General features: G+C 38.3%; 1 long non-coding RNA gene across 2 annotated transcripts in view; it reads left to right on the top strand.

Annotated features, from left to right (window-relative positions):
• Positions 1–18,571, top strand: part of LOC145523115 (uncharacterized) — a 92,943-nt gene that overhangs the window by 67,644 nt on the left and 6,728 nt on the right. The window contains exons 4-8 of one of the 2 annotated variants that reach the window (XR_014066363.1): positions 76–122; positions 2,722–2,776; positions 3,647–3,747; positions 6,757–6,906; positions 10,653–10,786. This is a non-coding gene — a long non-coding RNA (uncharacterized LOC145523115). Of the gene's footprint in view, positions 1–75; positions 159–2,718; positions 2,777–3,646; positions 3,748–6,756; positions 6,907–10,652; positions 10,787–18,571 lie in introns of both variants that reach the window. The other variant, XR_014066365.1, reaches the window with a different exon arrangement.

The raw sequence follows: 18,571 nt of genomic DNA, 5'->3' as shown, positions 1-18,571 counted from the left end.
AACATTAACTTAAGAAACACCCAAACTCATTTACCCACATTTTCAATTAATCTTAAATTTTTCTTTTATTACAAGGTGACGTCTGCAACTTACACTGAAATACATTGAGAAAGGAACAACAGGTGAATGAATGTATTGAGAGATGTATAGATGAATAGGTATGTGATAAAGAAGGTATAATGAAATGTTAATTGTAGAATTAGATGATGGGTATATGAGAAGTGAAAGGCAAGGCAGAAAGGGAAAGATATACCTAACCAAATGCAGAGTTCCAGAGAATAACAGGAGAGATACGAAGGCTTTCTTAAATGAACAAAGCAAAGAAATAGAGGAAAACAACAGAATGGAAAGACTAGAGATCTCTTCAAGAAAATTGGAGAGATCAAGGGGATATTTCATGCAAGGTGGGCACAATAAAGGACAGAAATGGTATGGACATAACAGAAGCAGAAAAGATTAAGAAGAGGCAGCAAGAATACACAGAAGAACTATACAAGAAAAGTCATAATATGTCAACAAATTTGGAAAACTCAGCAGTGACCACAGAACTGGAAAAGGTCAGTTTTCATTCCAATCTCAAAGAAAGGCAATGCCAAAGAATGTTCAAATTACTGTACAATTGCACTCATTTCATATGCTTTCAAGCTAATGCTCAAAATCCTTTAAGCTAGGCTTACCAGTATGTAAACGGAGAACTTCCAGATGTACAATCTGGTTTTAGAAAAGGCAGAAGAATCTGAAATCAAATTGCCAACATTCATTGGGTCATGGAGAAAGCAAGAGAGTTCCAGAGAAACATCTACTTCTGCTTCATTGACTACGCTAAAGCCTTTGACTGTGTCGATCACAACAAACTGTAGAAAATTCATGAAGAGATGGGAGTACCTGACCACCTTACCTGTCTCCTGAAAAATCTGTATGCGATTCAAGAAACAACAGTTAGAACTGAACATGGACCAATAGACTGGCTTCAGATTCAAAAAGGAGTATGACAAGGCTCTATATTGTCACTCTGCTTATTTAACATATGCAGAGCACATCATGCAAAATATCAGGCTGGATGAAGCACAAGCTAGAATCAAGATTGTCAGGAGAAATATCAACAGCCTCAAACATGCAAATGATACCACTCTGATGGCAGAAAGTGAAGAGGAACCAAAGAGCTTCTTAATGAAGGTGAAAGAAGATAGGGTGAAAAAACTGGCTTGAAACTCAACATTAAAAACAACTAAGGTCTTGGCATCCAGTCCCATCACTTCATGGCATGGCAACGAGGAGGGGGAAAAGTGGAAGCAGTGACAGATTTTTTTTCCCCGTTGGGCTCCAAAATCACTGTGGATGCTGACTGCAGCCATGAAATTAAAAAATGCTTGCTTCTTGGAAGAAAAGCTATGACAAACCTAGACAGTGTATTCAAAAGCAGAGACATCACTTTTCAGACAAAGGCCTAATAGTCAAAGCTATGGTTTTCCAGTAGTCATGTAGAGATGTGAGAGTTAGACCGTAGAGAAGACCGAGCTGAGCATCCAAGGAAGAATTGATGCTTTCAGACTGTGGTGCTGGAGAAGACTCTTGAGAGTCCCTTGGATTGCAAGGAGATCAAATCAGTCAATCCTAAAAGAAATCAACGCTGAATATTCATTTGAAGACTGATGCAGAAGCTGAAGCTCTAATACTTTGGCCACCTGTTGGGAAGAGCTGCCTTATTGGAAAATACCCTGATGCTGGGAAAGATAGAAGGCAGAAGAAGAGGGCAGCAGAGGATAAGATGGCTGAATAGCATTGCTAACTCAATGGACATGAATCTGAGCAAACTCCAGGAGATAATGGAGGACAGAAGAGCCTGGCATGCTAAGTCCATGGGGTCACAAAGAGTCAAATAGAAGTTAGCTACTGAACAACAACAAATATGGATATTCACTGTAAGAGACTAAACATTTTGTAAGTTTTTTGTTTTTTTTTTTAATTGAATCTGTTAGAAAAAAAAAGTCTTTCAATTTTCCCCTAAGATGTCTTTAATTACCACCACTGCTTTACCTTAGACCCTCATCTCTTACCTAAACTATCATGTTTGCCCCTAGTGGGTACTCCTAAGGAAAGTCCCCTCAAATGCTGCTACTCAAAGAGTGGTTCACAGAGCAGTAATCAGCCAGAACATCACCTGGGAGCTTGTAGTAAATGCAGGTCTCACCAGGCATATTACCAGAATTCACAGTTAGGAAGATCACCAAGTAATTTGTATAAACTTTGAAGTGTTGAGAAGCTCAGCTGTATATGATAACTTTAGCCTCCATCACTCCATTGCCTGAAACCCATCAGTGGGTTTCATTGTATACAGTGTGATATCTGAGAACTTCAGAGTGGTTGCCTATTTAGAACATTTCAAATACTAATATTTCCAAGGCACATGTGTTGTGTCTCATTCTAATTGCCCTTTCTCTAACACTCTCCACATACGTTGACACAACCTATTACTGTTCTCTTTGTCCTTCAAGACAAGTTAGTCCACAATGCTTTTTTATTACTTTGGCAATATCTTTATAGTACCCCTATATTTTAACTTTTTTGGGATAAGAAGATATCTGTTACTTTTCCCAATAAGCTGTGAACCTCAAAAAAACAGAAAATGTATCTTATTCATGATTACATTCCCAAGTATTAGCACACTTTGTGTTGTGGATGTGAGTTATTTTAAAATGCTTGTTGAACTTAACCCAGAAGGAGGTGACTATTCCTGAAGGTGTGGAGTGCTGGTTCAGAAAAAGAGTGCTAAAAGGTGAGCAAACAAGGAAAATCAAATTTTACTACAGCTACAGTCATTTAACTATATCTACCTGTCTATATCTACTTTCCAGAACCTGAATTTATTCATAATAAAATAGCTATTTCATTAAATGTGTACATACTGAATTCAAATGAAAAAGCCATATAAATTTGGTCGCCATATATTTACTGAATCTATTAGAACAAGGTTAGTATTATTAAGATGTAATATTGCTTTTGTAGTACTTAAAGAGATCTAAATGCTTGTTTTCCAAAAATTATAGCAATCATATTTATCAGTTTTCATGCATAATAGATGAAAATACAATGTCATATTTATCAACAAAGGCAATGAAATGTTATTTAGATATTCATTAGGCAATCAGTCACCCATCAACAAAGCATAATTCAAATCTCATTTTGACTTTTGCCTGTGAGACTATTACAACTAAATAGAAAATTAAGTATTTTGTGTATATACCTTTATAGTAGGGTAAGTCAGAGCTTTAAGAACAAAAAAGAGAGAGACTAATAATTCTTATCATGGACATAAATAAAGTTCTTGCAATTTAAACCCTAATTCCATTCGCCCTCCAATAAAAAGGAATTTTAATCTTATTAGTAGAATAATAAAATATATTTTTAATAAAAGTAAAGTATGTTGGCAGAATTCATCTAATTTTGAAATAATATTTTAGATGCCAATCACAAGAACTAAGTAAGCTATTTATTATTTTATATAGAACTAATAAACTGAGAAATGGAAATTCTTTTCCAACCTCCTTCCTTCCACAAGGTTTATTGAACAGTTGCATTGAGCAAAACATTGTGCTATGCTAGGTTCCATGGATACAAAGACAAAGCATTCCTCTATTCATTTCAGAAATATTCAGCACCTTCTACATGCCAGACACTGTCCTAAGCCTTGAAGATACAGCAGTGAATTGACGAAGACTTGTGCTTTTGGAGTTTATATTCTAGCAGGTGAGACAGACAAGTAAACAAATGGGTAAGGAGTACAATTACAGATAGGTGATCTGAAAAGTATAAGATGGGATAATGGCATAGATTATATAAGGTCAGGGAGCAGGAGAGGATGCTGTTTTAGGTACAATAGCCAGGAAAGACCTTCTGAGAAGACAATATCTGAACAGAGAACTGAAAGAACTGAAAAAGTGAGCAATTTGAAAAATGGGACGTTGAGAGGTATTCCAGGCAGAGGGAACAGCAGATATAGAGACTCTAAGGTGAGATTGAACTTGGGGTGTTTTCAGCAAAGAGAAAGGTGAAGCTACTGGGACTCAGGGACCCAGGTAGAGGGTGGTAGAACATAAGGTCAGGAGGGGAGACATGATCTGAGGATCATTTGATGAGCCTGGATTTTATTTAAAATATGCTGGGAAGCCACTCAATAGATTTAAGCAGGGAAAGTTTGTGAAATGATTCTCTTTTTAGAAAGATCACTCCAGCTGCCGTGTGGAGAAATAATCATAGAGAAACAAATGGAAGCAAAGATTGGGTTAAGAGGCCATTAGAGCAGTTCAGGAAATAAATAGAAGTGTCTTAGGTGTCTTAAATTTCAGTCACTTCAGATGTGTCCAACTTTTTGCAACCCTATGGGCTGTAGCCCACCAGGCTCCTCTGTCCATGGGATTCTCCAGGGTGAGAATACTGGAGTGGGTTGCTGCACCCTCCTCCAGGGGATCTTCCCAACCCAGGGATCAAACCCGCGTTTCCTACCTTGTGGGAGGATTTTTTACCACTGAGCCACCAAGGAAGCCCCCATAGGTAGAAGTGATTAAACTGGAGATATACTGTAAAGGTAAAGCTGATAGGTATTGTGTTTGATTTAGATTTAAGGGAATTGGAGGAAGATAATAATAATAGTAATAATAGTAATAATAAAGAATCCTGTGTTTAAGTGATAAAGCGAATAGTGAGCAAGATGGTAAGAGGAGGCAGAAGTCTGTGGAGAAATTGAGATGACATAAGAGGCTTCCCTGGTGGCTCAGCTGGTAAAGAATCCACCTGTAGTGTGGGAGACCTGGGTTCGATCCCTGGGTTGGGAAGATCCCCTGGAGGAGGGAAAGGCTACCTAGTCCAGTATTCTGGCCTGGAGAATTCCATGCACTGTATAGTCCGTAGGGTTGCAAAGAGTCAGACACGACTGAGTGACTTTCACCCTCACCCTAGACATCAAAGTGGAACGGCTAAGCAGGCAGTTTGATATGTACAATTGGAGCTCAGAGGACAGGTCAGGGTTGGTAGAACAAATTAGGGAGTAATCCCCACATAGATGACATTTGAAGCCTAGGGACTGGATGACATCACCTAAGGAAGAAATAAATGAAAGAAGAGGCTTAGCTCTGGCGCAAGTCGTAATATCTAGAGCCAATGAGGAAGACTGAGAAGGTGCAGCCAATGATATAGGAGGAAACCCAGGAAGCAGATCAGGCTTCTTGGGTGTGTAACCCATGCAGTACACGGCGCTTTGCACTCAGAAGGGCCCCATACTTGGTTGCTCAGCTGCCACCAATTCTTACTTATCTTTGAACTTATGTTTTGTGGGTAAAGTTTGATGGGACAATGAGTGTGCAAGTGAGGAGAGAAGATACACACGTTATGTATATCGGCCATTCCTTGACTCCCCCATTCACATTCCTGATGCTGCGTGAGCACAGAGTTATAGGGACCCTGGGGTGTTCCTATGGAACACCCCAGGGTGTTCAGTTGCTGGGGTGTTCAGTGAGACTCAAATCAAGGACAGGTAAGCAGACTGCACCTACAACAGAGCAAGTGGTAGTGCTGGTGCTGACAGCGTCTAGAGGCGGTTCTTTCTGTTCAAACCAAAAGTTGCTTTTCGAGCAGAAGAAGGCAATGGTAACCTAAAAAGTATGAACAACCAGAGAACCCTATCCTGTCCTTTCTTACTTATGTTACTGTTAACATTTGATCGGGACCTGCTGCTCACCGCTTACAAAATCAATTATTTTCTCACAAATGGTAGAAAGGAAAGGGTGAGGTAGACTCGGTGTTCCCTGAAAACCATCTCTGCAGATTCGGCTGGGCCATGAAAGTTTTAAAGGAAAAGAAGTAATTTCAGTTAATCATTGAGATAGGGGGTCGGGGTCAGGGTCATCACCGTCCCCACTGTTGCAGAGGTGTGTGGGCTTGTCACTCCTCGAGACATTCCTCTAGAAGTTATCTTGCTCACAGGGTTTGGTCACACAATTTGTTAGGAAGATTACTGAAAGGGAAGCTAGGGAAGAGATCTAGTCATCTGTTTATTACTTATTCTTCATTTCTACTTCTTTGATCTACAAAAAGATCCAACAGGTTAGGCAAGGCATTGTGTGATTAAGAGATTTGAAAGGTGTGCTAGAGCCAGAGATGAGTAGAGGATGGTGGTGCTTGGTTTAAAAGTTAGTTACAGTATAGCGTTGTTAAAGTGACAAGAAAAGGGGCCTCCTGCTGAGGGTTGTCTACTGCAAAGAGCTGCTTACATTACTCTGTGTTAGCCAACCATTTACACTGGAAAGGGTAATGTAGAAGGAACAGGGAAGACAGAAGAAGCCATAGAGCCTTTTCCTTTCAGTCCTCGTTTTCTCATCTATTAGCCAAAGTAGAGAGTAGTGATAGAATGAATGCATCACAAGAAGTGAAATAAAAATAATTGAATTAGTCTTGTGCAGCACTTCCACTCTTCTGGGAAAAATAAAAAATATATATGCATGCATGGGATGCAAACTATCAACTGTGTAATTCATATGACTTAAATGCTATTATATTTTCATTAATGCTGGCATTGCATATTGTAAAATTGAATGGTAAAATTCATATTGATAATTTAAATTCTAAATTTTTCTTTATTTATGAACAACATTGAAAGGCAAAAAAAAAAGATAAGTTGAGGGAGAGACGGTGGAAGAAAGGAAAAAGCTTTTTTTATGATTTATGACCTTTAGATATTTTTTTCCCTTGCTTTTTGAACAGGGAAGCCCACATTTTCATCTTGCTCTGGGCCCACAAATTATGTGGCTGGTGCCGCAGCAAGAATATGGTGTCCTGGAATTCGAGTGAAGAAAGTGCTTCCAGGAGGGAGGAGTCTGTCAACCACTCAAGTGCTGCCGAGAATTGAATAAGGTAAGGACAGAAAATCGATCATTACTTTCATCACGGAGACTATCCAATTAAAGTCAGTTCTGTCAGAGATGGTAAAGTATTGCATATAATAGTTTGTGTGAGTAGCTAAATTGTGTCTGACTCTTTGTGACCCCATGAACTGCAGCCTGCAAGGCTCTTCTATCTATGCAGTTCTCCAGGCAAGAATACTGAAGTGGGTAGCTATTCCCTCCTCCGGGGATCTTTCTGACCCAGCAATTGAACCCAGGTCTTCTGCATTGCAGGCAGATTCTTTACCATCTGTATAATAGGTTAACAATAGTAAAAATAAAGGGCAAGATTTATACACTCATTTTTATCTGTGATGTTTTTATTTAAATAGTCTATTTAATTATATTTCAAGAATAAATTAGCATTTGTTCAATGATAAAATGGAATCTTCCTAAATGTGAAACAATTTAAGAAATATAGTTAAATTATTACTGTTTATATCTTCTGTTGCAGCAGGTTAAAAAATGTTTATTTTTCTTTCTCTCCTTTTTATTTACTTTCTGCTTTTTTTTCCCCATTACTTTGAACATGCGTACACAAAGAAAGTAAATTGTTATTAGATCAAATTTGGCACAAAAAAAATAGTTTTTTAAAAATCTGTATGATACCAACAACAGAAAATGTAGATGAAATACAATGACCAAAACCTTTGCCCTCCTCCATGTCCATGCTCAGTCGCTCAGTTGTGTCTGACTCTTTGTGAACCCATGGTCTGTAACCCGCCAGGCTCTTCTGTCCATGGAATTTTCCAGCCAAGAATACTTGAGCCAGGTTGCCATTACCTACTCCAGAGGATTTTTCCTGACCCAGGGATCAAACCCACGTTTCCTGTGTCTCCTGCACTGGCAGGCAGATTATTTGATTCTTTACTGCTGCCACCTGGGAAGCCACCCCATCCCCATATTATTTACATAAAACTAAAATTTTCTAGTTCATTATGAAATTAAAAGATGCTTGCTCCTTGGAGGAAATGTTATGACCAACCTAGACAGCATATTAAAAAGCAGAGACATTACTTTGCCAACAAAAGTCCATCTAGTCAAAGCTATGGTTTTTCCAGTAGTCATGTATGGATGTGAGAGTAGGACTATAAAGAAAGCTGAACACCGAAGAATTGATGCTTTTGAAAGGTGGTGTTGGAGAAGATTCTTGAGAGTCCCTTGGACTGCAAGGAGATCCAACCAGTCCATCCTAAAGGAAATCAGTCCTGAATATTCACTGGAAGGACTGATGTTGAAGCTGAAACTCCAATATTTTGGCCACCTGCTGTGAAGAGCTGACTCATTTGAAAAGACCCTGATGCTGGGGAAGATTGAAGGTGGGAGGAGAAGGTGATGACAGAGGATGAGACATTTGGATGGCATTGCCAACTCGATGGACATGAGTTGAGTAAGTTCCAGGAGTTGGTGATGGACAGGGAAGCCTGGCATGCTGAAGTCCATGGGGTCGCAAAGAGTCGGACACGACTGAGCAACTGAACTGAACTGAGTTCATTATGTAGTACTTTAATTCAGCCACTAGATGGCAGATGTTACCATATTCAACAAATCGTTCTCAAAGGGAAACTGGTTATAAGATTACTCAAAATTATGAGTTGCGGAAACATAAAACCCTATTGATTCATTCTCTCCACCCTCCCCGCTCTTCATGAACTCCTTCTGGGGGCTTGATTTCTGTGACAGTTTTCCTTGCATAGAGATGGAAGCATTAAAGCTTTCCCCTACATGTGTATAAGACGGATGATTCAGAAAGCAATTCTGGAATCCTATCAACTCCATAAAATATAAAATTAAATCAGAAAACTGAGTAACAGATTGCATTTAAATGACTATGAAGATGAATGGCAATGTTGTACTGGAATGTTTTCAACCAAGGCCAAATGGATAACCACATTGATCTTGCATTTTATATCTTACAAAGAAGGACATGACATAAACATCACAAAACAAGCTAATATATTTACTGCTATGCTAAACTAGTTATAGAACATTTTTTTAAAAAAGCCTTGATAAGTAGTTTGTTCTTTTGACCACCGTGTTGGTTATTATTCCTTATATGGCAGTTCCAGTTGAAGAGTAGGTGAGGAGGAAGAAACCAGAGCTGTTAAAATAATGTTATACCGCAGCATTTAATGTTGTCCCCCATATGTAAAGGCTGACTTTTAGAATCTCCTGAAACTGAAACTGAAGTCTCTCAGTCGTATCTGACTCTTTGTGACCCCATGTACTGTAGCCCACTAGGCTCCTCCGTCCATGGGATTTCCCAGGCAAGAGTACTGGAGTGGGTTGCTATTTCCTTCTCCAGGTGATCTTCCCACCCAGGGATCGAACCAGGGTCTCCCACATTGCAGGCAGATGCTTTACCATCTGAGCCACCATTTAGAATCTGCTAGAGATTGTAATTCTAATTGACCAAATTCCTTTTGTGGAATTGCATATTACTTAAGTTTTGACTGATAACTTGAAATATATTTAAGCAAAAAGTGAACGTTTGTTAGTTTGTAATTTCCTAAGGTAACATATTAATCTTCCCTTATAATAAGGGATTTTTTTGGGGGGTTTTACAATTTTGTGAACATTTCACTAAGATGGCTGTAACTATCCCACAATATTCATACCAGCCAAGTATTCTTGCCTGGAAAATAATGAAAACAAACAAACAAACAAGAATTGATTAATATGATGGAATATTTTGGAACCTGAAAATAAAGAATCCGGGTCAGAAAATAAACCATATTGCCTACTGGAATTCTCCATCACTCCTGACTCTTTTCTCTCTAATTCCATGGCATGTACTCTCTTTGTTTTTCTCTCTACCTGCCTCTTATCACTGTCTCCCCTGGATTCCTCTTCTGCCTGCTTCTTTCATGCTTTGGCTCTCAGCATTTTTCTCATCACTCTTCACTATTGCTCTATACAATCTTAAGGTTATAATTCATTCCCAGTGTTTCAGCTGCAATGAATAACTAGTTTCTCTGCAAATCCTATGAGTCAGCATCACATACATAGGAGTTATATTTAAGCTCTGACATTAGGCTGCTTGGATTCTAATACTAGTTTGACCACTTAATGGTTAGGTGATGTTGATAAACTACTTAACCTCATTGTCTCAGTTTCCTGTCCTGGAATTTGAGAATGATAATAACTCTAATATCTTGTGATTAGGTTAGAATGAAGCAATCTGTGTAATGTACTTAGCACAGTATCTGGCAAAAAATAAGGACCTAGTAAATATCCCATCTAGAGCTTTTTCTCAGAAAATAGAGCCATCCATATCCACTGGAGGTCCTCACATCTTACAGAAGCCTTAAGATGATAGATCTAAATCTTACAGATCAGTGTACAATCCCTGAATTACAATCCCTGAATCAGTTTCCCCAAAGCTGAGGAAACTTGATGTTTAATATTTAATGTTGTAGTGGTTTTCCTCTAAAGTCAAAAACAAAATACCTACCATATCCATAACATTTAGCATCATGTTGCAGATACTAACCAAAGCAGTTAGACATGAGAAAGCAACTACTAGATTATGACAAGGAAACAAGTAGGTAAAACTCTATTAAGAGAAGATGTGATTATACATCTGGAAAATTCTAGAGGATCCATGGAAAAAATACAATAATCAGTAAGAGAATTTGGATAAAATAATAGATTATAAATGTGTGTGTGTGTGTGTGTGTGTACGTTAGTCACTTAGTCGTGTCTGACTCTTTGCAGCCCCATGGACTGTAACCCGCCAGGCTCCTCTGTCTACGGAGTTCTCCAGGCAAGAATACTGAAGTGGGTTACCATTCCCTTCTCCAGGGGATTTTCCCAGCTCATTGATTGAACCTGGGTCTCCTGCACTGAAGGTAAATTCTTTACTGTCTGAGCCACCAGGGAAGCCCCAGTTTATAAAGTAAGGATACAAAAATTAATAGGATAAATATGTATGTATGTATGTTTATAAACTTATATATAAACATATATATGATGTTGAAGCTGAAACTCCAATACTTTGGCCACCTCATGCGAAGAGTTGACTCATTGGAAAAGACCCTAATGCTGGGAAGGATTGGGGCAGGAGGAGAAGGGGACGACAGAGGATGAGATGGTTGGATGGCATCACTGACTCGATGGACATGGGTTTGGATAGACTCCGGGAGCTGGTGATGGACAGGAAGGCCTGGCGTGCTGCGATTCAAGGGGTCGCAAAGAGTCGGACACGACTGAGCTACGGCACTGAACTGATGTATAAACAAAAATGGAAAGTGTAATTAAAGACTCCATTTATGATAGAAAATAAAGAAAGAGAAAAAAATAACATAAATTTAACAGGAAATGTCCAAAACTTAAATAAACAAAACTGGGGGTTGTTTTTGAAAAAAACTGGATCTTAATGAATGGAAAAACATATCAATTCTGGGAGAGAAAGAGACAGGCAACATCATAAAGATGTCAGTTCTCCCTGACTTAAGGGCTGGGAGAAAAAGCTGTATCAGATTTTTTTCTTTTTTCTTGTCTGCACCACTTGGCATGTGGGATCTTAGTTCCTGATCAGGGATAGAACCAGCACCCCCCTGCCCTGGTAGCACGAAGTCTGAGCCACTGGACTGCCAGACAAGTCCCATATCAGACTTTTTACAGTACTATAAAGCCTCTGTAAGTTAAACAATTTATATTAGCACATGAATAGGCATATAAACCAAAGGAAAAAGTAGAAAATTCAGAAATAGATCCAATTGCATATGGAAATTAATATACATTATAGGTGCCATCACACATCATTGGGGAAAAGATAGACCTTTAAATAAATGTTGTTTTGATTACTAAGTAGCCATATGGAGAAAAATTAAATTGGATCTATTTCTTACATCATAAGCCAGGATAAATTCCCAACAGATCAGATATTTAAATCAAAGATATAAAAAAGCACCATGCAGAAAAAGTGTCTATGAATTCCTTTATAGTCAGGAGATAAGAAAACATTCCTATATATGACTCAAAATCTAGAAGCAATGAGAAAAAAGATTGACAGATTTTTATCTTGTAAAAGTTGAATTTTTTTTCATTATAAAAATATATAGCATACCATTCACAAAATAAAAAATTCAAGTAGCAGCCTGGGAAAAATATTTGCAAAATATACAGTGAAGGGTATACTGATATATAAATTGAGATGAAAAGGCCAAGAAGTGGTCTAGAGAAAATTCATAGAAAAAGATATATAAACTGCTCTTAACATATGAAAAGTTGTCCAACCTCACACATGAGTTGATATAATTGTTTACTGCGTGATGAGTTTGTGCATGTTCATTATATCCATGTACGTCCAAATTTGATTGTGTCATTCATTTGACTAAGAACTTCAGATGGCCTCTCATAGCCTGTAGGATGAAGTCCGCTTCGTAGCATGGCATTTAAGACTTTTTAGACAGAGTTCTGCCTAATTGTTTAGTCAAATCCCTTCCCATTGTTGTCGTTCTTAAGTCGCTTCAGTCGTATCTGACTCTTGGTGACCCGACGGATTGCAGCCTGCCAGGCTCCTTTGTCCATGGGATTCTCCAGGCAAGAATACTGGAGTGGGTTGCCACTTCCTTCTCCCTTACAATTATCCAACTCTAAAACATTACGCTGTAGCTGCATCAAAAGTTTTGTTATTCCCCAAACATGGCATGGATCTTTGTCATATGTCCATGACCCAGCAACTTGTTATTTCCTTTGTCCATAGTGCCCTTTTCTCTGTTCTCTGCTTGGTAAAATTCTACTGTTCTTCAAAATACACTCAAGAGTTCAAGTGTTTGAACTTGCTTGCTCCTTTGAGTTCCCATGACACTTTCCACAGGTGTTTATGCACGCTGTTCTGGGACTTCCCGGGTGGCCCATTGGTTGGAACTCCACACTTCCAACATCGGGCACTCCATCCATTCAATCCTTGGTCAGGGAACTAAGATCCTGTGTGCTGTCCAGCTCGGCCAAAAAGTTAAAAAGAAAAACAGCCTTTCTTACATAGTTCTGCAGCAACTGGCATTTATGTATGCTTCTGCCATGGACATAGGGTACTTTCCTGCATCAGTTTCTTTAGTATTTTAAGTGCTTAGCACAATGCCTGGCCCTAAAGAGGCATGGAATAAGTTTGTTGAATAATATGATTTTTATGCTGTTGCCAAAACGACTTCAACATTTCCTATATAAATCTTTCAAGACAGATGTCAAGGGGAATAGAAGCTAGAAAATAGATGTCTTGCAGATTTTGTTTACTTAGCACCCTGAGTTTTAGCTATTAGTCAGGACTTTTAGTTAAATGACAAAAACTTAGCTTGAACTTGCTCTGCAAATGGGCAGATTATTTGCTCTGAAAGGCAAAATGGCAAACCTTAAAAGTAAATTTGGCCTCAGGGACACTGGATTTCTTTCTCTCTCTCTCTCTCTATCTCACACACACACACACACACACACATACACATACACACACTTCTTTCCATTTCTGATTGCTGTCTTCATCATCGTAGGCCTGTGACCTCCACGAGGCAAGAATTGGTAGCAGAAAGCTCTGGGGTTGTATTCTGAAGGCTTGTAACTAACAAGAAACAAAGCTATTTCCTGCCAGTTTCCGTTAGAAATTCCATGCAGGTACTCAGATTGGCCCGGGTCCTATTGATACATCTGTCCCTTAGCTAATTTTCACGACATATGTGATTGATCCCAGTCTGGCACCCGGGCCCCATCCTGGGGCAGAGATGGGGGAAGAATAATGTGATTAGCAACCCCCATGAGAACCTTATTTTGGAAAGTGAGAGGAGCAGCCCCCCAAGACAACAAGGATCTTGTCTGGACATATTAATACAAAGGAATGACTCTCCAACATGCATGTGAAGAAAATAGTAAGATCAAATGTTAAAAGGATGTTATATAATTTTATAATTAAAATTTTCTTCTTCCTGATAAATAAATATTGTAGCTCAAATGCATGATAAAATACATCACTCCAAAGAAACAGCTGACCAGGAATTTTATTTGAATGTTTTCAACTTTGGGTTCCTGTTTCTAATTATTTTTTAAATAAGGACTCACCTAAAGAGTAAAATTCCCTAACCTAAACTTTCTAAGTTTGATACATACATTTTATTATCTTATTCTTTGTCAACCATATTCTCTTGTTCTTTCTTTCACTGAGCACATTTCCTGCAAAATCAAGTACAGTATTCAAAAATAAGAAAAAAATTGAAGATAAAAAAATGTTTTTGTCTGTGAATGTTACCACTCAAAGATATTTTGAGAGTAGAAAGTTATGGAGCAAGCACTTCCATGATATTGACTCTTAACCAAGTTTTCTGATAGCACCTGTGAAGGTATTATAGCATCAAAGTGCTCTGTATGCAGGAAATTGGGTTGTTTGTGCAAGTATCATCATCCAACTATGGAAACTACAGTTAAAAAATGTGACCTCATGCTGGTGTGACAGCCCCAACAAGCAACTTTCTCTTGGACTTATTTGGTCCATATACATTTGATTGCCCATAATGGGTAAAAGAACTATCCCAGAAATAGTGGGTGGATAAAAGAAAATCCTCAAAAAGCTAACCCTCCTTAGGAAGAGAAGTGAACAAAACTGCTGAGTAAGATTTTGAAATAAAGCAAATTAAACCCTTTAATGTAAAGAGATATTTATTTTGCCTATCTGTATTTTGTTTATTACAATGTACATATATTTCAAAGATAAAACAAAATGAAAAGTTGTTGTAAAATATAAAAGGCTATGTTCACCGTCAAGTATGACATCAAATAATTACAAATCCCATTTCTACCAGTTACCAGCTGTGTGAATATGAACAAGTTAATTAATCTCTCTAAGCTTTGGTTTCTTGGGCTATATAATGGAGCTATAATTCCACCTGCTCAATATTAAATAAGATAAAATGTAATAAAGTGGTTAACACTGTGTCTGGAATATAGAAGCTGCATGAAACAGATTATGTTCATTATTCTTGATATGAATATGAAAAAAAATCTCATTTGCAGGTTGGGAAAACATAAAATCTAGGAACAAGTAGTTTCTAACTTAGTTTATTCTTTCCCAATAGTTGCTCAAATATGAATTCTCTAGACTCTTCTAACTTTACACCGAACCCTCTCAGAAGCCACCCTAAGGGTCTCCATGTCTTGGGCCACTGTTGCCACATGTTTTATTTCTAGTAGCAGAAACTGCCTTCCTCTTCAGAGAGCCATAGAACCAAGCAAATCTTGCCACCAAGAGAACGCAACCTGAGATTATTGGTATCTGCATCTTTTTTTTTTCTAATTGAATCACAATGGGGGCATAAAATGGTGACTTTTCTCTTTCTCCTCATTTCTACTACTTTATTTTTCAAAATTATTCAGGTGGAAGTGGTGAATGATGACAGCCTCTCATTGCCACATCTTTCATCTTCCCTCCATCCTCTCTCCTGCCTCTCAATTCTGGATGGGCTCTTAGAGTTTCTTCCTCACAATGAGAAAGCTAGTTACTGACTCTCATTCTACTCAGCTGTCCCCAAAGTTTTCTCACTGCCAAACTGGGCTTTCTTTTGAGAGAGACTCTTCATTTCTTTCTCTTGTTCAAAATCTATTTAAACAACAACATCCCAAAAAAGGCATGCAGTTTTATCTTCCTTAGAGGTTATTACCCAATTGAGACAGACTCTTGACAAATAGATTTTCTCCTGACTCGCTATTTGAATAATCTTAGAGATGAAAGTTAGCATTCTTGTATACAGCAATGCAATGGAAACAAAACAAAACGTAATTCTCACTAGCAGAATTCTTGGAAAACAGAATTGATGGCTCTCTAAGTATGGTAGCTACTACTCTTGGTTCTTCTACTAATGAACATTTAACGTTTAACTTACTACTTGTCAGGTAGGGAACAGGCATCATTTAATCCTTTTAGCAACATTAAAACAATCATCGTTATGATTTTTTACCCTTTATAGTTGAGGAAACTGTAGCTGAGAGTGGTTAAGTAATTGGACCATTTGGTGAGTGATAGAGTTTGAGACATCCCAATTAAATTGTTAACGTCAATAGATTCTATGATGTACTCAGACAGGAATACAACCATTGAATTAAATGTTTTAATGTGTGCAAAAGTCCACTCACAAAAGTATGAATTTAACTCTAAAACTTGTTTGCATTAAATGAACAACAATAGTCATTTACCAATGAATTATAGTATATTACTCTTTAAGCTTAATCTGTATGACCTACTATTCCAAGTTTGAGGGCTTCTCAGACCACTATAGCACTTTAGCACTGGAAAGGAATTTAGAATCTGTCTGCTTCGGTGTTTTTCCAACAATACTCTGGAGATGCCCAGAGTATGGGGACCCCATACTCTGGTATGGTCCCTTGGGGACCATCTTGGAGGAAGGGGCAGGCTTATCAGGCACACCTGGTATTTTCTGAATGCATGGTTACTTGATCCTCTTCATAATAACGATGCATATATCATTTTAGACCATGGCTATTCTGTAACTGGTTTATAAGTAACTGGTGGTTTAGAAAATTTGGCGAAGCAACCACCAAACCGATCGTCTGAATGTTTACATTTTCAGTCAGTTTTGGTAGAAGTGTGACTTTGGTTGCATGACTTGACAAGGAAAGAAAATATATCACTCTTCATGAGATTTATGTCAAAGATGTACAAACACTGTGATTTTATCAGGTACTTCCAATCTCAAATACTCAGTTCCAGATTTTCCATATACTAGGAAATGTTCCCCCCCAATTCTAGTTTATAGAAAATAATAACTGACTGAAGTCAGTCAGCATTATAAAATGAACTAGTCACAAAATTTGTTGCCCCACAAAAGATGTGGAAACACAAACTAGGGGCAATCTGGCTTCATTAAAATTTTTTTTAAACTACTCATGAAAATGCCTGAGTGTGTAACATCTATGAGGCATAACTTTATGAATGTGGTACTTTAGTCGTAAAGTTTTGTAAAACCACAATACTGAAAAAGCAGTGTAGTTCAAGTTGAAAAAAAAAATAATGCAGTACAAAGTGTGTGGTGGGATAATCATTGTGTCTGTTATGAGCCATTACTTTGTCTATGGTTAGAAGTTTGAGTTAAATTCAAAAGGATTAGTTATAATTTAATGTCTCATGCACCCAGGCAGAAAGAAGTTTTCATTTACTTATGCAGTAAATATACACAGATATGAATAGATGCATAATCACTAGAGGTTATTGGCTGGAGTATGACTGGTAGGGACTGCCTGCCTGAGTTCAGATCCCGATTCTGCCTCTTACCAGCTCCTAAGTTAGACAAATGACTTCATTTTTCTGTTCTTTAATTTACCCATCTGTAAACGGGGCTAATAATAGACCCTACATCATATCACTGATGTAAGGATTAGAGAACTTAGAAGAGCACCTGGCATATATTGTAGTACATATATTGGTGCCTGCTCTGTGTCAAGCATTATTATTTATTCTGGGGACATGAAGGTGAACAAGACAGAGGAGGCCTCTGTTGCAGTCTGCATTTACATTCTAGTGCAGAAGAGAGAAAAATCAGGAAGCATACACCATAAATAAATGAGATAATTGAAGACTCTACTTAGGACTTCCCCGGTAGTCCAGTGGTCCAGTGGTTAGGAATCTGCCTGCCAATGCAGGAGACACAAGAGCCGCAGGTTCAATCCCTGGTCTGGGAAGATTCCGCATGCTGCAGGGCTACTAAGCCCATGTGCCACAACTACTGAGCCTGAGCTCTAGAGCTGATGAGCCGCAACTACTGAAGCCCACGTATCCTAGAGCCCACAATAAGAGAAACCACTGTAATGAGAAACCCATGCACCGCAACTTGAGAGTAGCTACTATTCACTGAAACTAAAGAAAGCCTGTGTGCTGCAACAATAAATAAATAAATAAACATATTTTAAAAAGACTACATTTAAATTCTAAGAAGATGACAAGAGCATTTTTTTTTTCAGTAGCTGAACTTACAATGTATCTTGAAAATTATACTGTAGTTTTAATCATGCTATATAAGCATGCACATGTACAAGACACTTGGGTTTTGGCACCCCTTCAGTGAAGAACTGTTAAAACTACTTTGCTAGATTTATCCAATTAATGTATTGACCTCTGTTCAACCCAGGCTGGTCTGTTTGTCTTCCTCATGCTCTCTATGTTAAGCTGCACTTTCCCTTCTATGAATACCCACTTATTTCCAGGGCTATGACTTTCCTGCCCCGTTGCCCTCACATAAATTGCCGCACACAAATTGCTGCGAGGGCAGTGGAGTGCTGCTAAGGAAGCTTTGCTTTTTCCCCATCTGTTCTGTACAAAATTCCTACCGATAAGAGCTTTTATTAATAAGACTTGTCTTTTCCCTGGGTTCGCATGTTGCTGCAGCTCTTACAGCTTCTCTCAGCTGGTAGTACTGCCTTTCTCCTGCAGGCTTCCTCTGGTTTTTGCCCATTGTCTTCTGTGCCATCATGATGGGTTTTTTAGCCTAGTTGGTCCAGACCAACAATAAAAGTAACCTTCTTATTGGAGTTTGAATTGAAAGCAGATTTCTGTCACTGAACAGAAATGCGAATGAGAATGCCATGACACTTCAGAAAGTTTACTGTTTAACCCTTTCATGCCCAACCCTAAATGGCCA

The sequence above is a fragment of the Giraffa tippelskirchi genome, chromosome 2, assembly GCF_054371585.1.
Source record: "Giraffa tippelskirchi isolate mGirTip1 chromosome 2, T2T-mGirTip1v1.2.pri, whole genome shotgun sequence".
Classification (NCBI taxonomy): Eukaryota; Metazoa; Chordata; class Mammalia; order Artiodactyla; family Giraffidae; genus Giraffa; species Giraffa tippelskirchi.
This window is presented reverse-complemented; position numbering and strand designations above follow the sequence as displayed.